This window comes from Phragmites australis, chromosome 17 (assembly GCF_958298935.1).
Source record: "Phragmites australis chromosome 17, lpPhrAust1.1, whole genome shotgun sequence".
NCBI classification, from domain to species: Eukaryota; Viridiplantae; Streptophyta; class Magnoliopsida; order Poales; family Poaceae; genus Phragmites; species Phragmites australis.
Window position 1 is genome coordinate 17,955,978 of NC_084937.1, and position 13,000 is coordinate 17,968,977.

Here is a 13,000-nt window from a genome sequence, read left to right on the forward strand (position 1 = left end):
GGATATGTTGGCGGTGGGGGTGATTCATCCAAGCTCCAGCCTGTTTTCGTCTCCAGTGTTATTGGTGAAGAAGAAGGATGAAAGTTGGAGGTTTTGTGTCCATTATCGGCATCTTAACGCTCTGACGGCCAAGAGCAAGTATCCTCTGCCTATCATCTATGAGCTACCGGACGAGCTAGCAGAAGCATGCTGGTTCACAACATTGGATTTCTGCACGGGGTACCACCAGATTCGTATGGATACACAAGATTAGTATAAGACGATGTTTCAGACACATCATATACATTTCAAATTCCGACTTGTGGCTTATGGATTGATAGGCGCGCCAGGTACATTTCAAGGGGTGATGAACACGGTGCTTATGCCACTACTGCCCAAAGGTGTGCTTGTATTTATTGATGACATTCTGATATATAGCGCCATGCTAGAGAAACATGCCGAATTGCTCGAGCAAGTCTTTCAGTTACTAGGAAACCATCAATTCCAAATCAAACGCTCGAAGTGTGCCTTGCTCAGTCGCGCCTGGAGTACTTGGGACACAAGATTAGTGTTGATGGGGTCAAAACAGCAGACAAGCATATTGCTACCATATTGGGAGTACCATATGATTGTCCAGCGCCTTAGGGCGTCAAGGAGTTGCAAAGTTTCCTAGGCCTGGTAAGGTACTATCGGTGGTTTGTGCGACACTTTGGCATATTGAGTCAGCCACTGACCAATCTGATGAAGAAGAAGGTCCCATTTGTGTGGAACTCAAAGACAGAGGAGGCATTTCAAACTCTAAAGGCCGCCCTCATGAGCGTACATGTCCTGGCACTGCCTGATTTCATGAAACCGTTTGTGCTTGAGACAGACGCATGTGGGTACAACATTGGTGTAGTGTTGATGCAAAACAAACATCTGGTGGCTTATTTGAGCAAGGTATTGGGGCCAAGAAATCAAGGGCTATTGACTTATGAGAAGGAGTGTTTGACCATACTAATCGCTGAAGAATTCGTCATTCGCACTGATCAGCGCAGCTTGGCGCATCTGGACGACCAGTGATTGATAACAACTTGGCAGCAGAAGGCCCTTATCAAGCTGTTGGGTTTGCGCTATCGCATTCAATACAAAAGGGGGACCCTGAACCGAGCTGTTGACGCTCTATCGTGGCGCACTTAGTGGGTATGTTTGATTGTGATGGCGGCAGCAGCAACCCCAGATTGGTTGGAGGAACTTGTGAAGGGATATGAGGAAGACCCTAAGTCCAAGCAATTGCTGACTGCATTAGCCTCTGGGAGCGAGGTTAGTCAGTTTTCTCTAACGAAGGGATTGATTTACTATCAGAACCGAGCCTAGGTGGGTGCCAATGTTAATGTTGAGCGCCAAATCTTAGAAGCCTTGCATGACATTTGGTGGCTGACCATTCAAGCTTTCAGGTGACCTACTGGTGAGTTAAGAAGATTTTCAAATGGTTAGGGATGAAGAAGGAGATACAAGAATTTGTGGCCTCATGCACTGTGTGTCAACAAGTCAAGGCTGAGAGAGTCAAGTACTCTGGGTTGCTTATGTCATTGCTGGTTCCAACCCAAGCTTGGCAAATCATCTCGTTAGACTTTATCGAAGGATTGCCAAAGTTTGGTAGCTACGATTGCATACTTGTTGCGAACGGGCAAACCGAACGGGCCAATCAGTGCTTACTGGTATTGTACCAGAATTCCGCCAATGGTAAGCACTGCAACCACTACGATGGACAAGTTGAGCGTTGGGCACCACTCCTTTTATGGTTATGTATGGACATGATCCTCACCATTGGGGAATTGATCGAGTGGAAGCACATCAGTGGCTGCAAGAGAGGTGCCTGATGACCAAGCTAATTCAGCAGCAACTGCATCGCACAAATTAAAGGATGAAATTCCAAGCTGACAAGAAGCGCTTAGAGAGGAGCTTCTCTGTTGGCGACCGGGTGTTTCTCAAACTAGAACAATACTTGCAATCTTTTGTATCCTCACATGCTAACCACAAATTGGCTTTCAGGTATTATGGTACTTTTCAGGTGTTGGACAAGGTGGGCGCGGTGGCTTATAGGTTGAGCTTGCTGGCGAGCGGCCCCATCCATCCAGTGGTGCATATCTCCTTGTTGAGGAAGGCTTTAGGCAGAGCTGAGGAGGTACAAGATGCACTGCCCGCAAGGCGACCTTCATCTAAAGAACTGAAGAGATCCTGGAGCGTCATCTATGCCACAAGGGAGCAAGGAATATACCGTAGGTGCGAGTGCGTTGGTCCTGTATCCTTGGCGACTTAGGAGGAAGAAGATGTCATGCGCCATGAGTTTCCTTCGGTTGCGGCCTGGGATCAAGTCGTGTCTCTAGGAGGGGTATGCTACGGGCCTACCTGAAGCTCTGGCCCAAGTCACACCAACTGTTCAAGAGACCACATTGAGGCCCGTTCTACAGAAGTCTATGCGGCCCAGGCAGCCATCATGCTGATATGGCCCTAGTGACTAGGGAATGGGGTGGGGGCATACGAAACGCTGAAGGAGATAGGGAAGGAGACAAGAAATATCTGAATGTGAACTATGTTTTGTTCTTACTACTTGAACCTTTTGTATCTCGAACCTTCTGGACTTTTCTAAAATCGCAAAGAACCTTAGTGTTATCTGGTGTGTAACAAGACTCCAGCCTGGTCTCCACTCTGGCCGCGTACACTCCAAAAACATATTAGAGCACGTTCGTCAATACACGAAAGTAGATCGTCATGGCCCAAGGGGAACACAAGAGGCGAGGAAACTGGCATAAAATGTCATCGTCTGCATACCGGGCACCACGCGCCTCTCTCCTCTTGTCTTGCACACGGCGCACGGCTCACGTCGACGGACGGTGGGAGCAAGATGGAGGCGGCGGCGGCTCACGAATTGTGATCAAATATTTAACTTTTTATGTGCTTTTAAGAGGCGCATAAAATATATGGACTACCATATCTTACAATCTTATAAGTGAATTGGGTGATCAAATTGTTAGGCTTCTTAAAATATATGGACTACCATATCTTACAATCTTATAAGTGAATTGGGTGATCAAATTGTTAGGCTTCTTAAATTACGTGATCTTTGGCTAAGTTAACCCTTTAACTAAAGACAGCATGACTAATAACGTGCTTAAGGGTGTCATTAAGGATCAATTACCTAAGGCGCCTTCAATTGGGGGGCTCATGTTAAATGGTTTGGTGCCAGGTTAGTTTTGCGCTATATTAACAAGGGCAGCTTTGCCACCACAACTAATCATGTTATTAGCGTTGCGTTAGCAACTGCCCTCAACATAACACAATTCAAAGCCAATCTGGTGATGCCCCTGCTGATCTGAAGGCCGATCCATGCTGCCAGGGATCTCTCAGGGGGCTGATCAAGCTCGTCTTCATCTTCGTGTTCTAATCTCTAATTCCATATAAATAAGCGGTGTGTTAATCTAATTAGTGGAGATACTACACCTAAGATCAGTTTTAATCCTAACACAGTAATGCATTACAATCGATAATGCTCATGAAGATAATTAAGTGTTTGTTCATGAAGATCCTACACCTAAGATCAGTTTTAATCCTAACACAAATATGCATTACTATCTGCAGCATTACAATCGATAATTCTCATGAAGATAATTAAGTGTTTGTTCATGAAGATCCTACACCTAAGATCAGTTTTAATAATCCTAACACAAATATTCATTACTATCTGCAGCATTACAATCGATAATATGCTCATGAAGATAATTAAGTGTTTGTTCATGAAGATCCTACACCTAAGATCAGTTTTAATAATCCTAACACAAATATGCATTACTATCTGCAGCATTACAATCAACTTGACGTGCCAGGTATGGCTGCGAACGGGGATAATGCTGCGTGCGGCCGCGGGACTCTGGCCGCGTACGCTCCCAGCGTATCTCAGAGTTCGTATACGTACCCATCTATACACCGAGGTCTGGCCTCACGCCCCAAGGGAAACCACAGCAAGAGGGGAACCGGCATAAAACGACCACGCTCGTCTCTCTCCTCACGCGGTCGACGACGGAAAGCAAGATGGAGGCGGCGAACATGGCGCAAGAACGCGGCTGGTCGTCCCTCCCGACGGACCTGCTGAGCCTGATCTTGAAGCTCCTGCCGTGGTCGAGCCACCCGTGCTTCCGCCCTCGCGTGCAAGCATTGGCACTCCGTCGTGACGCCCTTCTACCCAGCGTCGCTGACGCCCGTCCTGCTTAGCGCCGCCCACGTCGGCTCGACCAACGCCCGCTGCTACAGTCCATGCATACTATCACAAAAACTTTGAGATTTCCAGCACTCCGGCGGTGCCCGGCGCCAAGTTCTGCTGCGCCACCGGGCGGCACCTGACGCTGTGTCGGCTGTCGATGATACTGGAAGCCGACCTCGTGACCGGCCATGTCCACGAGCTGCCCCCGATCAGATATGGGTGGTTCCACTTCGTCGTCTACGACGGCGCGCAGACGATGTTTGGTGTCCACACAATTGGTCCGCCCCGGACCGCCGTTGCCATAAAAAACAGTGACGGCCAGTGGCACTACTGGGACTACGCTGGGCCGGTTCCCCCCGAGTCCCCGACGCACTACCGCTTGAATCGTCGCCGAACTCCAACCCGGTCCTCCATGGTGGCTCGCTATACGTGTTGTACGATGACGGGAAGCTGGCAGTGTACGACGAGTGTAGGCACGACGACGGATATTTCGAAATTCTCGACAAGCCCAAGAGCTTCGGTTTCCAATGCCAGGACAACTATCTGTTCGAGTCTGACGAAGGAGAACTCATGGCCGTCCTCGTCGGCCACCGCGGGACGCTGGTCCACATCGTCAAGCTCAACGAGCAGGAGATGGAGTGGGAGAAGGTGGAGAGCCTAGGGGGGCGGGTGTTGTTCACCGGCACGCTCACCATGCACGTTGATGCATCAAGTGGATGCAAAACAAGGTCTTCTTCCCAAGGTTGTACGATTGGCCCGAGACCGTCCATGTCGACATTGTTGATCGCGCCGGCGAGCTGGCTTTCGTACCAATGCCTGCTAGAGCGGACACGATGACAGTCAAAGATGGCGCCAGCATGTGGTCTCATAAAATAGGATCAGAGGAATCAGCGGAGTTTTGGGACACAGAAATGGTGGGTTATAGTATATGATACATTTTAATCAGGATTGGTCCCGAGATATTAGTGACTCAGAACAAAACTAAAAGTGAGACCTATTAAACATAAATATTAAAATATTTATTGTAACACCTCAGGACCACCAGAATCCTAGGATGTCACTAAACTACGCAACCTACAACTAATCATAAAAAAAAAATGGCAGCATCTCCTCTATAAAAAAAAAACATCGCGGAAGCATTAACATAGATAAACAAGATATGCGAATTTTCACAATAACGGATAGAAACATCCTAACATGAATCAAAAGGAAAATATTAAGTTTAACTTCACCACCACACTTTAAACTTCAAACGTATGACTCTAAAGACTAAACTTTATTTATTATTACAGCACAATGATAAAAAAAAAATAGGCATGAAGTGCAAAACGTGCTGCTGCATTCCCATCCCTTCACGACATGCATCAAACACCTGGAAGGAGTAATGCAAAGGTGAGATATAAAATCCCAGCAAGTAAACTTGTTTTGACAAGTTATTTAAACCACAAGTTGATTAAGCATCGATTTAATACAGTTTTCTCAAGACATAAGACATGTTAGAATAGTATTAACAACATTAAAGAATAACTTCAAATAAAGATCACAATCACATATGTAACTTCATATCCACAATAACATATAAATGTTATTAATTTTCAAGAATGCATATGAATGCAATGATATGTCTTCTTTTACATCGCACCCCTCCTCGGGTAACGTACGATGTGTACCGGTACAGTCGTGATCTTTACGACATAACTTCCAATACATATGCAAATGTAAGTGCACATGGTAGAAATATGCTGCAATTGCATTAAAGTATACTACCAATAATACTTCAACTTTATCCTCAAGTCAAATAACAGTATAGCTCACAAGAATTGTAGCAACGTAAGGATAGATATAAGTCAATGATTAAACATGCTTAAACATAAAGCATAACATAAAGTTCAGATCACAGTTAAATTGACATGATTTTGAAATAAAGGTGTAGGTGATGAAAATAACAAGTCAAAACGGTAGCAACAACATAGCTACATTTACTTGCCTTCTACCGACGATAATAGCCAACTTCAAGTGTGAGACGAAGAACCACCACCTAAACAGAACCATAACTCAGCACCAACACTCCTCATAACATGCAAATACATAAAACAAAGCGCTCCTACGCCCGAAACCCTCAATCAAGACATATCGACAAAAAACAGCACACGCAATAGTTTGACAGGAGCAGCAGTACTTATCTTTTTCGTAACTATTTTTCTACCACAGATATAATAGCAAACGAATACATTTTCAGAAACTACAGAACAAGGGCTACAACTTTCATTAGATGACACAATTTTCTCATGCCTCTAAGGTCTCCTAAATGACATAGCAAAACAGCCCTAGAAACCTATCGTCAATTTCAGACAGCAGCCACCCAAACTTGTTTATCTCCAGAAATATGCAACAAAAAATTCTAAAATTTTGTGTACATGTAGATAATAACACAAGCTTCAACTTTTGTATCATTCGAATCTACATAAAACATCTCTAACAAGGTCTAATCAAGTTCTGAACTTCTGTCAACCATTAATTGCAGAAAAGTTCAGAACAGCGTAACTAGAGCTACAACCAACAAAAAATTGCATTGTTCACAACATTGGAAAGCTTAATGAATCCTCTACAACCTTCTAGCATTCTGAAAAATTGGTTCGGCAACTAAGATGCCCAAAAATAGAATAGATCTAACACTGACAAAAATTTGACAAAGGTACAACAGTCAGATTCAGACAGCAATATCTCCTAAACCACATGGTCAAAAGTTCTGAAATTTCACTGGTAGCTAGGTTTCGAAGTTAGCTACAACTTTCTAGTTGATCACTTCTACAGGAAAAATCATCTAGGTCACCGAAACATCAAGAAAATGCACACTGCTCAATCTGCCTGCGCGCAGAACACTCAGTTCGACTCCAAACCACAAATTCCCCTAACCAAAACCTCTCAAACCAAGATCTACCGGCTATAATCATCAACCAAAACATGAAGAACAGCAGGGGAATTGTTACCTTAGGGCACCACAGCAAGAAAACCCCAAAATCCCCTAGCTCCAAACCTCCTCTTCCCCTCTTCTCCTTGCTTTCCTTGCTACCCTTCCCTTCCTCTTCTTCTCCTCTTCCTTTCTCTTCTCTCTACCGCACAAGAGCAACAGCAGGGGGGTGGCGGCATAGAAGAGGGACGGCTAGGGTTTGGCGGGGTGGAGGGGGAAAAGAAGGGGGGCGCATGGGCCTTTGGGGGAGGAGCTAGGCTAACCGGCCCAAGCCCAGGTTGGCTCAGCCCACTCTCATGGTTAAAGCTTCTCTATTTTAAAAGAAATACACTGCTGCAATTTATCTCAATTTCTTCTCTCTTCTTTCCCGACAAGAGCGATTCAATACCGAAAAAAGGGAAACGACGACTTCCAATTTCCTTCCAAAATTTTAGGGCATTACATTTATATATTCATTATAAAGATAATATTTTTGGTAGAATACACGAGTATTTACGATAAGCTTGAACAATCTGGAATACGTCTGTTACGATAAGCTAGAACAAAATTATCATAAATACTCGCGGGAACAAAATTGTGAGGGATTGGAGTACATGGACATATGCTTGCGTTAATGCATGCTAGCTAGGTAGAGATACTCACATGACTATGTTCAACTTGCTACGTGCAGCTCTAGTTATTTATTGGTACAGGCAACAGGTAGTACAGTCATAGTAGCTTTGGAGCTATCTGCTCGCAGGTGCCAGCACCACAGTACAAACGCTGGACCCATTGATCGCTGAAGCAAGCGGGGATTTTTTTCATATTTCAGATATACGATCTCATCAAGGGTCGGATTCATTTGAGGTAGAGTAGAAACTATAGAGGAGAAAAACTAGCGATAAAAACTCATATGGCAATGGCTGACGCATGTCCACGATCGAAAGCTGCAGGCATGCGAGACGCCTTGGAGTCATAGTCCCACGAAACGCAGAAAACTGGACTGTCTGGATGGAAGAAAACACAAAACAGGCAAATAACCAAATAGGCTAGGCAGGCATGCCACTTAATTTTTTATGGTTCGAAGGAACTAAGCCACTTTGTTCCTACTGTATGGATTGCTAGGCATAACTGTTATTTTAGATCTAGTTCTATCTTTTATCATACGGACTGTTAGACATGCATACTATATACATATACATGAGTAGAGGCCCCTCGGTTTTAGGAGCCCAGGGCAGCCGCCCCAATCGACCCTCCTCAAGACCGGCCCTGATTTTTACTCGATGTTGTAACAAATGCTGTGGAGTTTTGGGAGACAGAAGTGGATTATAGACTTATAGTATTTTGGTCGATTCATACATAGTTAATTCAATGTTACTTAAATAAATACCGGTTGAGTTATTGGAGAGAGAAATTAGATTATAGTACTTTGTTGGTTTGTTTCAATATAGACTAGTTGAATAAGAAGCTTCCATTATGAAGACCAATTGATTATTTGTTTTCCAATGGGGAGTTCACAAAAAATAGATTCCCTAAAACTAGTCTAGTATGTGATTTTACGATAGTGTTATCTGGATCTCTACTTTGATAGAGTTATGTTCCTCGTGAGATTCTAATCAACCTAGCTACCCCACTAAAATTCAGATGAACCACACTAAGTGGTGTAGTTTCAACAGGTACGCTGTTGCTATTATGATCGAACCACACTAAGATTAGCCAAGTATCAACAGCTACTCCATTGCTATTACGATCGAACGATACGGGTCGAAGCCTTCCACAGCATTGTTGAACATTTTTTTCTGACATAAATAAATTTTCTGCCAAATAAAAATCCCTTATACAGTGGTAGAGATTACCCAACTAAGATATGTTAGAATAGCATGGAGGATGACCAAGTACTCAATGATCAGCTAAGTAAGTTTTATGTATAAATTCGATCAGTTCATAAGGCTAATTAGTTTCACTTTATAAATTTTATGGATTAATTCAGTAATGTTGTCTAAAACCTTGGCATTGTTGAACATTTTTTTCTTGATAACCGTCATGTGAAACTCTTTACAAATTTGGGTGAAGTTGTTCTTTAAGCAATGCTCGTGAGTAAGATAATCATGAATGATTTATCGGTCTATCAGTTTAACAATGAAACAAAAAATCTATCTGATTACCTAAACAGAGGATTAAACACTTTCTTGACTTTGAATGCCTTCTCAGAAAATTTTCTTTCTGATCAAACAGTTGGGTTAGGGAAGGAAGAACAACTTTGAGTAATATTTATGACACTTTGATCTTCTTTTATATAATTGTATTTGGTTTGTTAGACAGAGAGATTCGACATGGAGTCTGTATGCGTTTGATGACAGACTAGGCTCTAATTCATATTCGGGTACACACTAACCAAAGCGCATCTGTAACACTTCGTGGAAAGGAAATTCAACTCAATCCAAGTTTCGTAGATGAATTGTCTAGTGAGGTTTTTATTCTCTGATCGCTCAAATACTTTTGTTTACGAGAACCTTATTGTGTAATTAAGAAGAACACCCGAGTCTTTATCGCTCAATTCATTTTGATTTATTCCATAAAAGAGGACCGCTCGAGTCATTGAATTCTTTGAATGCAGGATACTTGGGGTTGAATATAACCTTGGAAAAAATTCCCCTATATGTAGCAGGGAGATTGTGGATAGTTGTATCCTCGGAATCTATCTCTGAGTCGTCCGCTATGATCCATGCCTTCTTCCTAGCTCGGGATAGGGCCAGGTTACCTTGGGTCGGGGGAGACCTAGTAGTCTTTTCCCCCAACCACTATGCCCTTGGCTAGAGGACCTTGTCAAGTTTCCAATAGAGGTTGCCACGATCTGAGGAATGACTTGCAAGGACTGACAAATAAATTATGACTTGAAGGATAACATGAAAAATACGATAAGTTAAAAAATTACCCAAATTTTTGTCGCCCTTGCTTATGGTGGTAAGTCACGTAGATATTTCAAGACTTCATCCCGGTTGTCTGTTAGGGCCCTGTTGAGGAGATACCAAACTTTCTTATTGATAGCACTCAAGGGTAGCTTTGAGAGAAGATAAGTGCACTCAGAATCTGCATATGTACAGACGGAGACATTAAGAAGACAATAAGCTTACCTTTGTTATCCTCCATTATCGAGTCTTGACGTCTCGAGTAGAGTCATGATTGGTATCCTTCGACTTCAATGGACTAATTCAGCGTTGGATGGAATCTAGCACCACGTCCCATGCCATCAGACCACGAGCCTTGATGCTCTTGATGCGGTCAATGAGTACCTAGAGTTGCTGGCTCATGTTGAGAGGTTCTTGCCGGTTTGCATTTGTTTTGCCTGGACGCCCTTGCACTCGAGCATGCCTAGAGCAAGGCACAATTAGAACCACTACTTATGCTATCCCGACCATGATGTCGATATATTCGCTGGCGAGGCCCTTACGGAGGTGGAAGCCGATCCCGTCACTCCTGCAGCTAAAATCTGGCTCAGCTGGGTAAGTGTATCATTGTGTCTAACAATTTATTTTGAAGGGAATCAAAAATTTAGTTCGCAATGATATTTGGGTATGCTTGGTCCCTAAAGCGATTATATGGACGATCAAAGGACATGCACATCAAGACTAAAGATCTTCTAATTCTAAGTGTCACAAAGGAGATGAAGGACACTTAGAGTAGTATAAGTCTCTTTTTCTTAGTCTTTTGACCATGCTATAAAGAGGGGCTAAGAATAGTAGCTTGGCCGAGTTGAGTCTAGACGTGGTTTGATGCACACTTGTGAAATTCTAGCACTATATAGCTCATAGAAACCCATGGTTGAGATATCGAGAAGTTAGAGCTCAAGAAAGTTTGAATTGGATGAGTTCAAAAAAAGTTTAACTCACCGGATGATCCAGCGTCTGAAGAAGAAACCCACAGGAGCTTTATTTATTTAGCAAGATAGCCGGTAGTTGAATACATAGGATGATCGGATGTATAAGTTAATGGATCACAGGCAGCCGGTAGTTGAATACATAGGATGATCGGATGTATAAGTTAATGGATCACAGGATGATTATTTTTTGCTGAGATGTGTCCAAAAATTTCAGAAGTGTTTCACCGGATGGTCTGGTGTTAGTGTGGTGAAATCACCGGACTAATTTCAACAAAAGTGATCTTGCTCAGGAAAATAAAGTTGAACTCACTAGATGATCTGGTGATGGAAGTGTGGGATCACTGGACTAAATTTTTTAGAGGCAAATTGAAGATGGTATACTCATCGGATGGTCCGGTGAGTTGATTGGAGACTACACCGGAGTAATATTTCCAGAGAGGGTTATTTCGGGTGTTTTGAATTGTAACTACTCACCGGATGGTCAGGTAAGAGTCATATATGTACACATGAGCATTTTCTCCAGAGGAGCCTTTGATGGCAGAAGCAGCTCAACCCATCAGATAGTCTGGTGTTAGCTTGATGAGAGTCACATGACTAATAGTTTCAGAGAGGGTTGCAACATGTAGTTTTGACTGAGTTACACTCACAGGATAGTCCGGTGTTGAGTGTGTGTTCACCGGATTCATACACCGGACTATTAACAGTACACCGGCTAATGACAGCTAGCACAGTAGAGGATTGAAGTTTGAACTCACTGGATTGTCCGGTGTGAATAAAAAGATACTCACCGGATCATCTGGTGTTAGCAGAAAAAGTGGGTGGTTAGTTAACGGCTATAATTTGGATCTCTAGCCTATAAATACCCCTCCACTTAGTTTCATTTGGCTGGTTAGCGACCTAGAGAAGCTCATACACTGTGTGTGTCATCTAGAAGCAATAGAGAGCACTTGAGTTAATTTCTAAGTCCCTAATTGAAGATTAAGGACTTTATTAGTGCTTGGAGAGTAGCAAGTGTGCATCTAGCTGTAGTCTAGGCTTGATCTCGGTCAAGTGAAGCTATTGGCTTGTTACCCTTAGTGGTTGGCAACACCTAGCCGGTCTTGGTGATTGGAGATGTTATCAGTGAGCTCTTGGAGTTCTTGTGGGAGCCTCGAGAAGAGCTTTGTACTTGGTTTGATGCCCGTCAATCCGGAGATAGAGAAGTGAAAATCATGAGGGAGCATTTGAGTCTTGATGACTCAAGGGAGAGCGATATCCTTGGTGGATGCTCCAACGAGGACTAGTGGGAGTGCCAACTCCTCAATACCTTGGGAAAAAATATGTATTCTCTTGTCCATCTCTTTACTATTCCACAATTTAATTTGAGTATTTACATTCTTGCAAGCTTTCAAATTTCACATTCTCTTAGTGTATTTGCTTGCTTGTTTTGTTGCCCTATCCTAGCTTGTTTGTGTAGTCGCATTTCCTTTCTTCTAGGCTAAGATTGTTATTTGTTCTAGATTTTGGTAGGAGTTTTTAATTGCTCAATTCACCCCCTCCCCCTCTTGAGCCATTCAATCGTTTCAACCTCCAAATCAGAAAACCCATCCTCCGACTCATCTTCCTTGTTATCGGAATTCGCACCGGCTTGAGAAGAGATACTCCTATTCCACATTAACTGGCCATTGGAATGCAGAGATGGCTTTGGTTGATGACTGAAAGTGCATCTAGACCCCTTATGTGGGTTTTAGATAATTGATAGATAAATAATTAAGGGACTAATGAGTTTATTGAGGCTATGAACATGTTTTAGTCTCATCGATAAAGTTAAAAAGTGTTGGCATCTCTCAAAAAGAAAAGAAAAGAGGCATGTAGTTACTTATAGGTTTAAATTTATTTTATTTTCAAATTTGAGTTTAGAAATATTGTACTATCAAGAGGGATGCATGTTGATAGTCTTGAAGGTATCTCA

The 13,000-nt window shown here is 43.0% G+C and overlaps 1 pseudogene; it reads left to right on the plus strand.

The window, feature by feature from the left end:
- Positions 1-4,050: 4,050 nt before the first annotated feature.
- Positions 4,051-5,151, plus strand: LOC133896637 (uncharacterized; annotated as a pseudogene).
- The last annotated feature ends 7,849 nt before the right edge of the window (positions 5,152-13,000 follow it).